Genomic DNA, 10,678 nt, shown 5'->3' with positions numbered 1-10,678 from the left:
GGTGTAGAAAATGAAACAAATAACATAAATAATTAAAATAAATTGAATCATAATAATTAGAGTCACCTTATCTCTCACTCCATCTTAATCTAATTTGTCTCTACCAGTGTCTGAATTAAATGTGAGGAAGAGGAGGATGAAGAGAGAGCTAATTATGTTATTGGGAATAAATCTGCCTTTTATAAATTAAGTTTATTGTCCTTTTGGTCTCAGTTCCGTTAACTAAGGTTACTTTGCCACATAGGCAGTTGTTGTCAAGCAGCTGTATGGACATGTCCATACAGCTGCTTTGTCAAACAGCCAATAAGAAGTGTCTTCTCTCTCTAAATTGCCTTTTAATGGTCAACGTCTTCCAGTGCCAGACACTTTCAAATTCAGAATGAGGAGAGAGCTGGAGGCGGATTCACTAAAGAGTCAATGCTGTAGAGTTAGTTGTGAAATGAAATTCTTCAACTGTTATTTATTTTAGATTAATTCTATGTCTGTAATGTGGAGTAAAAATGTTTGCGGCTACCTGTCGTGTCCAAGGTTGAGCCAAAAGTAAAGGTTAAATAAGATTTTAAAACCAATAAGTGAAAGAAAGAAAATCAGAGTCCACCTTTGCCATGAATGCCACTTTAGCTCTGGAGTAAGAAACAAATGAATATACAGTATTAATAGAGCGAGAAGGGTTTCAGAAATGATGTCTACAAATTCCGGGAGCTGGAATGATGTCATTGTTTGGTGACATAATTGTGACTCCAAGCTTTTATTGTCACTATTTCATTTTAAACTCATGCTGAAAGCAGAATATAAAACTGGCGTTTATTTAATTATCTGCACCGAAATGCAGCACTTAAAAACTATTGTGAAGGTATTTCGTTCACGGCTCCATCACCTCCAGATACGAGCCAGTCTTATTATGAAATCCTTGCAGCTTATTTCTTAATTTTCCTCTCATCGAGACTAAATGTAAAGAGTGGATGAGAAGCTTAGCCACAGGAAAACAATGCTGCTGGTTTGTGAGCAGTAAATGTGTCTTATCGTTAAAACAGGGACAATTGGCCAGCGCTGGCTCGTTTGTCATAAGACACATTGTCCTACACACAGACAAACACACACTCCCGCCAACTCTCCTTTTGTGTAATCTTCAGCTAAGCTGCCATACTCTGACTGAATAGAAAATGTGTCCCAAATCTTGGCAAAGACGCAGTGCGCACTGTATTCTGCAGTGAGTCTTTAAAGTAAATCCGTGATGAATGGGAGCATCCTGACCCTGTTAGTGATCATTATAGGTAATCCTTGTGCGAATACTATAATGTAAGAGCAGTGCAGCTGCCTCACACTGTAAACATGTTTCCAAATGCTTCCGGCTGTGGCTGTGCACATGCCTTTCTGAACTTAGGTTGAACTTTTTCATTTTCCCTCGCGACACGACGAGACTAACCAACGCTGCTGCCAAATGCCTTTCACTCCAATATGCCAGCTGGTTTGTTAACCAGCTTTGTGCGACGCTCCTCTTTTCCTTAACACTCCCTCTGCAGAAGTGGCTGATGGGACTCTGCATGTCTCAGCCCAGATTTTTTAAAAAGGAAATGTTCGACAATGAAGATTTGGATTTGGTGATTTATAGTAGTTTACAAAAAGTGATCAAACTCTTATTTTTAATAATTATTAGTTAATTCTGTATTTCATTTGTTGAGCCATCGTCAGATATGTTTCTATTTGTCCTAAGGCTACTAACTAACTGACAACATATGTATTAAATGTATTTTAAATAAATGTTTACTGAAGCGAGAACAGAACCTAAATGCATGTAAGCTTGAACCTTGTGGAGATTAAACATTAGATAACTTTGCCTTTGCTTCATCTGATTTTTTCTAAAGTTCATCAAGTTCATTTTCAGCGAGCACACCGAGCTTCTGTCCTCCTGGTTTGTTCTCTTTTTTTATTAAAGAGCACACAGGTGTGATGTTCTGCATTTCCACACTTAAAGAACATCACAGTCACACTTGGAAGAGGCCGTTCTTATTCAACTTTCCACCGCTCTCTTTCTTTTTCCTTCACTAAACTATCAGAGGACCTTGATTATTATAAGAGTCTCATATGTATTTATCTGAGAAAGTGGACTTTTCTCCATTTTTCTTTTAAGTGTTCAGCTTGTATTTCAACGGCAAACTGAATGTGATGGTGATGAGCTAACCAGCAGGGGATCTGGTAACAGAATTACTGAAGCTGTTCATTTGTTGAAAGACTTGTGAAATATCTTTTTATTATGATGTGAATGACTCTTCTATCCATTATTTATCTTCCAAATTAGTGTCAAATTAATCTCTGCATGTTTTTGGACTGTGGGAGGAAACCCAGAGAAAACCCAAGCACACACACAGAACATGCAAACTTTTTAATTCTGCAATTAATAAAAGATATAGCTATAAAAAATAGGCAGAAAACATTGTAAATGCAAACTGAACAAACCAAAATGAAATGGTGAGTCACACATGGACTACAAACCAAACTCTCGCCTTGTTCAACCATTTATCTCTTACTGTATATTAAACTTTTATTTTGAATTTCTGCAAAATTTCAGCCGATGTGTCGATACAAAGGCCGGACATTTGACCACAGCTGGTTTGAAGCTTTTTATATTTTACATATAAACAAATGTCCGATGCATTCAAACAGTTATCAAGTGGCTTCACACAAGGCTGATTAAAATATCAGCCCCACACAACTCTCCCTGTGTTTTTCAAGTATACAGTGGCATACATAGACATTTGGAAGGGCAGGGGCAGAAATTAAAAGGACACCTAATGCACACTGGTGAGACCGGAGCACGCTTAACGCAGGAATGTCCAAAGTGCGACCTGGGGAGGGAATTTCCTCTATATGGACCTCCACCATAATTAAGCAAGTTCAGGTTGCATTTTTCAGCCAATAAGGGCGTGTCTTCAGAGTGGCGAGTCGAGTGGCATTAGCGTGATGCATTTTTGTCCATTAGGGCAGCAGGAGGTGGGGTAATGGCAAGATTGTGCTTGTGAAGTGAAATGGTTGGAGTGTGACTGAAAACACAAAGACGTGCCCACGAATGGGTTCAGAATACTGCTCAACAAGCCCAGTCCTTGTGCAGTTTGATGGGATCAAAGCTTCTTGTGTCCACTGGCCCCTGCGCTTCCTGCTGCTCTATAGATAAATTCTTCCTCAGGTTTTCAGATGAAGGACACAACATACAAATAATGTTACAGTCTCTGTTCACGAAGACCAAACAGAGCCCGAACAGCATCAACAAGAATAAACCTTTGCACCGCAGCTTTACATGTTATTATGTACATGGTGCTTCAAGCATTCTAGTGTTCAGCGTGTGTTAATGCTTTCATGTTTGTAATTGTAGAGAAATTCTTCACATCTCTCTGCGTAGGACTTAAGAGAGAACTCTGCGATAATCACCCTGTTTAGCAATCACTTGTGGAAAAAACGGTTTCCTTCATCTTTGATTGTGTACTGACAAGTGGAAATTAAGAGAATCACCGTGTTCAGTCTCTTTCGTGTGTGATGAGCCTCCAGGAAGGTCTGAAAATAAAAATACTCTGGCAAAAGTAATACCTTAACTGTCAGGAACAGAGCTATGAGGTGCACAGGCAGCACTGATGCTGTGCAGGGTTTCACTGGGCAAACCATTAGTTATGCCTAAAAGCAATAAAATTAATAAAATCACAAATCAGTTTCCCCTTCCTTTTCCATTAGGATGAAATTCATCGTATTTAAAAAGATCCCACTTGACCCAGAACGAATTAAAATTAATAAAATTAAGCCCAGTAGCTGTTGTAAATTCCAGCATCCACTGATGCAGGGGAGCGAGAGCAGACAGGACATATTTCCTCCGCAGGCTCCGAGGCCAGAGATCCATGTTCATGTTTAATTGATTGCCTGAAGATGACGTCATCTGTGCCATAATGAACTATCAGAGTTTGGAGAGAGAAAGGTCAAAGTCAAGGAGAGCCAGAATTAGAACTGTTAACTTTCTTGCGTGGCTGTGACAACAACAGGGAGCTTCACAAATAGCCTCAACAATTCAAATCTCAGGAGTTTAACACTTGGTCACATTATGTAGTCAGTTGTCAGGTCAGAAAGTAGTATGATAGTAATTTAACAAACATGGAAATGGGTTAAAGTGAAAACTGAAGAAACATAACACTAATGTGAGATCACTCCATATAACGAAATGTTGAATTGTATGTGATGCTATTGTTTGCTTCCTGACTGGGCAGACAGGGAAAGCAGCAAGTTATTTTTCCTGTAGTGAAAATAACAAAGACATTCACGTTGAGCTGGTGTTATCTTCACACAGGAGGATTTATTCTTCCTCTGCGCATGTCAGTAATGCTATTCTCTACCCAAGTGCAATGCGCCACCTAGCGGCCTGGATGTAAAATCTGTACAACAATGAATGGTATGTGCTTCTCTGCAGCTACATTACATGAAGCAAATAAAACGAAGAAAATAAGAAATAAATAAAAAATAGGGGGTGTTTGCCTTTTTTTTCTTTTTGGTTAATTTACTCATACAGTTAGCCATTTTCAAGCCTTTACACTATAAGGGTGCAAAACCATGAAATGCAATGTTTTGGTACTTTAAAAATTGTTAGTGTGTTTATATGCTCTAAAAATAGATTCTGCATAGATTGTGTGTGTAACTGTGTTTACACAAGGCTTCTGTTAGGGAGGTGAATACACTGCTTGGATCCAAATGCACGAGACAGGAGGCTCGATGAAAGACTCGAGGGTTTTTTATTGTCGTCTTGGAAAGACAAACAAAATCACTTCTTTCTTAAAGCAGAATAAAGAAGACAAGACTTGACACTAGAGCTAACTTAGCAAACAGCCAAACAGACTTGGACTCCGACGCACTGGCACATGACAGAGGGACTGGGGACACTATCAAGGGCAGGTGCGAGTGATTACTTAAGGATCACCAGGTGAAGTGCATGAGAGAATTAGGGCAGATGTGTCAAGACAGATGAAGGAACAACGCAACAGGAAGACATGAACGTTTACCAAAATAAAAGGGGAAGTGAAAATCAATCCCAACACCAAAAGTGACATGAACTTAACGTGACTTTAAACATAAACTCATAAAGTTAAACACAAGAACTGACTAAACAAGACAACAACACTAACACATCTGACGCCTCGCGACAGCTTCCTTTTCTCCCACAGTAATGAACGTAGTACCAGCTGTCCTGACTGTCACTATACGAATGATCAAGGGTCGCGAAACAGAAGACAATGCTGCGCGGATGTCAGCAGAGGAGAAACTAAAAGGTTCAAGGGTGCACCGTCGTCTTTTTAATACGTTGTGTGGGGCAATTTTGGATTTAGCGTCAACTCTGGCAGCGATGGAGCGACGCTCGTCAATAAAAGAGACAAAGACAAAGACAGTCTTTGGTAGATGTGTTACTTCAGTGTTGCTGGTGCAAGCTTTTCAGTCGTGCAAACTGTGTCGTGCAAACAAATTAAAACACATTTTATTAGTTTTATTGCGTTTTGAGAAAGTGTCCCAACCTTTCAGGAAATGGATTTTTCATATGATAAATTCTCAAAATGCCCAAGAAAATTTCTTTTCTCAAGGGAGACGATAGCGTTTTCTTATTGTACTGTATTGTGTCTTATATTTTGTTATCTCATCGCGTCTCGTCTATGGAAGAAGCACAAAAGTACGTCCAAGAGCTTAAAACAAACCCCAAAGAGATCCACTATACATGATTAGATGTAGAATAATAGGATATGAAGAGATAATGACTTTACCGTTCCATTATTTGGCACCCTTTTCCGATGGAGTACCAGAGTAAAATGATAATATGGTACAGTCAGCTGATTGGAGCAGAAAGAGCAGAAAAACATCTCTCCCTTGTGACCAGGGTTAATATTCTATGCAAGTCGGAACACACTGCAATAAGAAGAAGAAAAAGAAGATGTGTTGTGTCACGTTCGATGTCGCACCAGTACACCATCACGCTACGTATCTCGCTGCAAGGCCATCGGGCACAGCCCACACCCCACGTAAGGTTCTGTTCTCAGTGGAAATGCAAGCCTGACCCAGGGCTTTGGACCCTGAGTCCAAGAGGAGCAGTTTCATCCTGGTCATAGAACAGAAGAGAAGCATGTCATTCTTCATTCAGGCCACATGCAGCTGGACTCTAAGAGGGTTTTCAAAGTCATGTCAGGGTTTTATAGAACTACCAGAGTGAAAGCTGAGTCTGTGTTTTCCAGGAGGGAAGAAACTGCACATAATCACATAATCAGTGTTTGCAGACTGTGACCGTTCGCCCCAAAGTGGTTTTTGACAGAGCTGTGACGACTGTCAGTCAGATTCAACGATTTTCCTTTTGGAATAAATATTGAGATAATTGCCGCCTCAGTGTAGGAGCTAAAGAATATCAAGGGCTGATGCTCAACATTTGATTTTGCAGAGATGGCACAAAGTTTTTACTTACATACAATAGGTGTATCAAGCCCATAGATTATAATGTAATGTAAACAGTGCACCCTCATCCCATAATTTACAGCCAGTGGTTTTACACTTTCCATACAGAGCTGAGATTAAAGAAGCTCAGGTGAGGAATGGAGCCAGTTGACGCAATTTGTTGAGCTGATTTGTTCCTTTGAAGAAAAGAAGTGGCCACATAATCATCACAGTCCTAGATAAGCAGAAGATTAGAGCACGGATGACTGGACGTGAGTTTTTCTCTGCTGCCCACAAGAGACTACAACACATTTATGTATTAATGCATTGTTTCAGAAAATACAGTTTTTCTTTATAGATATTTATACTTGAAACGAGTGGGTTGTGCTGTCCTCAGTGTTTTGTTCATGACAGCATGTTCACATTTGACTAATTAGTTGCTCTAAAGAAGTGGTGAGTTTTTTTTGACACCAAACAAATTAACTTGATAACAGGGCTAAGTTTTCAAGGCCGTAACCACAGCAACAGAACCTCCTCAAAAACAGTTGAGGCAGCGTTTTAAGGTCAAAGCGCGCTGCTGGGTTGTTCCCGCCCCCCATGTTTTATCTGACACTCAGGTATTTACATTAAAAGCAACACAGACCTGTAAAGCAAGCACATTGTGCTTGAGTGAGTGTGTTAATTACTGTCAGCAGGTGCTAACGGATGAATGACGGGCACAGTGCCACTGGAGCCATTTAGCTCTTACCTTGAGATGACACGACATGTGCTGATCAACTGCCATGACTCACACACACACACACACACACACACACACACACACACACACACACACATAGATACACAAACAGGTAGCAGCCAGCTGCCGGATCCCTGAAGGGGCACAGATACATTCTGCTGTTTCTGTTTCCACTCTCCTGCTGTCACACACACACACACACACACACACACTTGTGCAGCTATTCCTCTTCCACTGCATTGATTCCCTTTATTTGGACAGCCTAAACAAAATGTCATCGCCATCCCTAACCATAACCATAACCATAACCAGTCAATGCCTAAACCAAACTTTAACCTAATCACAATTCAAATCGTGGGTCTTGTTTGGACTGCAGCCCAAATCGGATTTTTAAGCATATCCAGACCGTGTCTGTCTTGATTTTTGTGGCAGTCTAAAAAAACACATGAGATTCCAAAACTGATTTAAACCACATACGGAGGTGGTTTTGATCATATTTTACAGATCTGTTCCAATCTGAACTCTCTGAACAATGTCACTGATCCGCACAATCGGAAGTTAATTGGAGGCGTGTTAAATGATTAATAGTGGAAGACAGTAGTGGAGGAGATGAGTTCTGTTACCTGAAGGGATTCGAAGAAATTAGAATGGATCTTCCAAAATAAATCTAAATTTCAGGACATAGTGGATTGAGGAGCAGGAGAAAATGGCTTCAATGCCAGTGGAAAATAAAAAATCTCAAAACCAAGTACAAAGAAATCTAGGATGGGAACATTAATATTTTGTTTAGACTTTTTGTTTTTCCGGGGCGTGGCCTGTAACTATAGAAATCCATGTAGAGGACTAGACTACACACACAGATCGGATCTGATCACTTGCAATAAATAATGTGAACAGTTGATCAGGATCAGATCCTACAGTCTAAACAAGGCCTTAGCCCTGTACTTAAACTAGTGGCTGTGTGCAAGTTTTGTATCTGGCACCCTGAATGAATGATGGAAACATAGTTTGTGTATTTGTGGAGATTGTGTTGTGGTATTTGCACCACCAGTGACTGAGGTGGAGTAAGTTATGGTGTTCAAACTTGACATTTATAAAAGCACTGCGTCCTATACCACTGCTCTATCATGTGTCTCAGTGTCACCAGACAAATGCACCGGGTTCTCAACTGACGAGAACAAGTAGAGCAATGGTAAAATAAAAGTCTGAATATAAGGTTAGGGACCGGGACCGGGACAGGTCTATGTTCAAGAGAGGCCTGTCAACAACAGTACAACACAGAATTACAGGTGTAAGGCGACGCCGAGGGACGTGGCTGAGGTATACGACGTTCAGACGACGTTCATACGACGTTCATACGACGTTCAGACGACGTTCGTACGACGTTCATTAACCTCTGGAGCTGTGCAGCTGTGAAACATCGCCATAATGGGGACAAAACGCACATGGTGTTTTAATGCAAATGTCGCTTTGAGCTGTCTGTCCATTATGTGCAAATAATAGAACATGGATAATCGACTGACTTTAGGTGTGACTGCACCATTAGCTGTGTGTGAAACAACAGTTCATATCTGAGTCCAAGTTACAACATTTGTTAGAATTCCCTTCAGACATTCTTGAGATGTTGTGTTCAGAACAAACAGAAAACCAGAAAACACAAGGTAACACATACCATTACAATAACATTATGGTTATAGTGCAGTAATGTAAGGTTTTAATAGAGAACAGTAATACCATGTTATTCCTATATTAACAAACAGGTAATAACACTAGAAAATATGTGTGCGATATAAGGAAGATGAATTCTGATTCCCAAATGTGAAGGCAATGGAAATGTGAAATTGTATAAGATGCAATTACTATAATAACTTACCCATATTTAGAAAAAACAGGATGCCTCCAGCCATGACTGACTCACATAGGCATTACATTTACAGCATCTAATGCATTGTCCAAATCTGACGACGGCAACAAAGTCATAAATCGTTCTTATCTTTTATTTATTCCTTAATTTTCTTCAAACAGCTGGGAACTGTAGTTTTCAACAACTGCCATTCAAGCAGAAAACGGTGTATTTGTTTTCAGCAGCAGATTAATACACATTCAGTGTCGTAATGAGCATTTCCAGCAGCAGGACGCTCAAAGTGAAGCAGCGTGTTCATCAAAATGAGTGCAACAATTTTCCGAACGCCAGTAATGGATCTCTATGGAAGTGGAGTAGATATATCATGTTTTAGATACACGAGCTGTGTGAATCCTCAGCTATCTTTTATCTCTGACTTGGTTATTCCAAACAACTAAAGCACATTAGTTGTTTTGTTCAATAAAAAAAGTAGTTTTCAAAGATTTGCGGATAGTTCTTTAGCGTTATCTTGGTGTGTTTTTACGTGACATGTGATTTTTTCAAAGGAGAAGATGATGCAGAGTCTTTTCCAAACCGTAAAATGGTGTTTTTTCAAAAACCAGGAGTCGAACAGGGAGCCAACCTCCTAAAATGAATCACTATCTCTCTGGCCGTGTTCACATTTAGCAAAAGGTGATATTCGTCCACTCCACAGCACAAAATCATCCACCAGTGCTCTGTACTCCGCCTCCTGTGCATCCCTTATACACCCAACGACTGCAGTATCATCAGAGGACTTCTGCAGGTGGCACAACTCAGAGTTGTACTTGTTTATCTTCTTCTTCTCCCACCTATCTTGTTTATTGTGCATGCTTTTATTGTGATGGCAACTTTATCCACTCCACCACTCCATTTCTGTACTAGTGAGAAGCACCTGGGAACATTGTGAGGGTCAGTTATATTCTGTCGGTCAAGTTCTGCGATATATTGCTCTATAGCTGTACAGACAACTCTGGTGTCTAGAAACTGGCAACTGGAGAAGCTTTTCCTGCCAACATGCTGGTGTAAACAAACCAATGTCACATGATGTCTGGAGCGCTGAAAGTCACTACATTATTAGCACCTGCTGCTGCAAGGCATTCTAGTGAGTGGGGATTTTTTTTTGACACCAAACAAATTAACTTCATAACAAGGGCTAAGTTTTCAAGGTCGTAACCACAGCAACAGAGCATCACAGTGTCATCATACTTTATAGTAGAAACGTGATTGTAAGTTTTTTCACTTAAGTCAAAGTTTTGATACATATTACGGTTTTTATACAATCACAATTTAACTTTTGCACTTTTTTTTGGAGGTATTCTGATTTTACAATGAGTGTGTATTGCGTCCATAGGCATGGAGCGAGAGTGAGATACTGCTGAGATCCAGAAAAATGATCACAAAAATCTATAAACAAACTCACAATTTCCAACCTACACAGACACATTTTACATCAACACGTTGCTATGCATGTTGTCTGACACTGTGTGTTGTGTTCATTTTCATATGACTTGCAGTTTTTCTTAAAATCACCTAAAAGCTCACATTTTGGACGACATACTAAACTATGACTTTTTTGTCACATTTTGGACGACATACTAAAGTATGACTTTTTT

Source organism: Solea senegalensis, linkage group LG14, assembly GCF_019176455.1.
Source record: "Solea senegalensis isolate Sse05_10M linkage group LG14, IFAPA_SoseM_1, whole genome shotgun sequence".
Lineage (NCBI taxonomy): Eukaryota > Metazoa > Chordata > Actinopteri > Pleuronectiformes > Soleidae > Solea > Solea senegalensis.
This window is presented reverse-complemented; position numbering follows the sequence as displayed.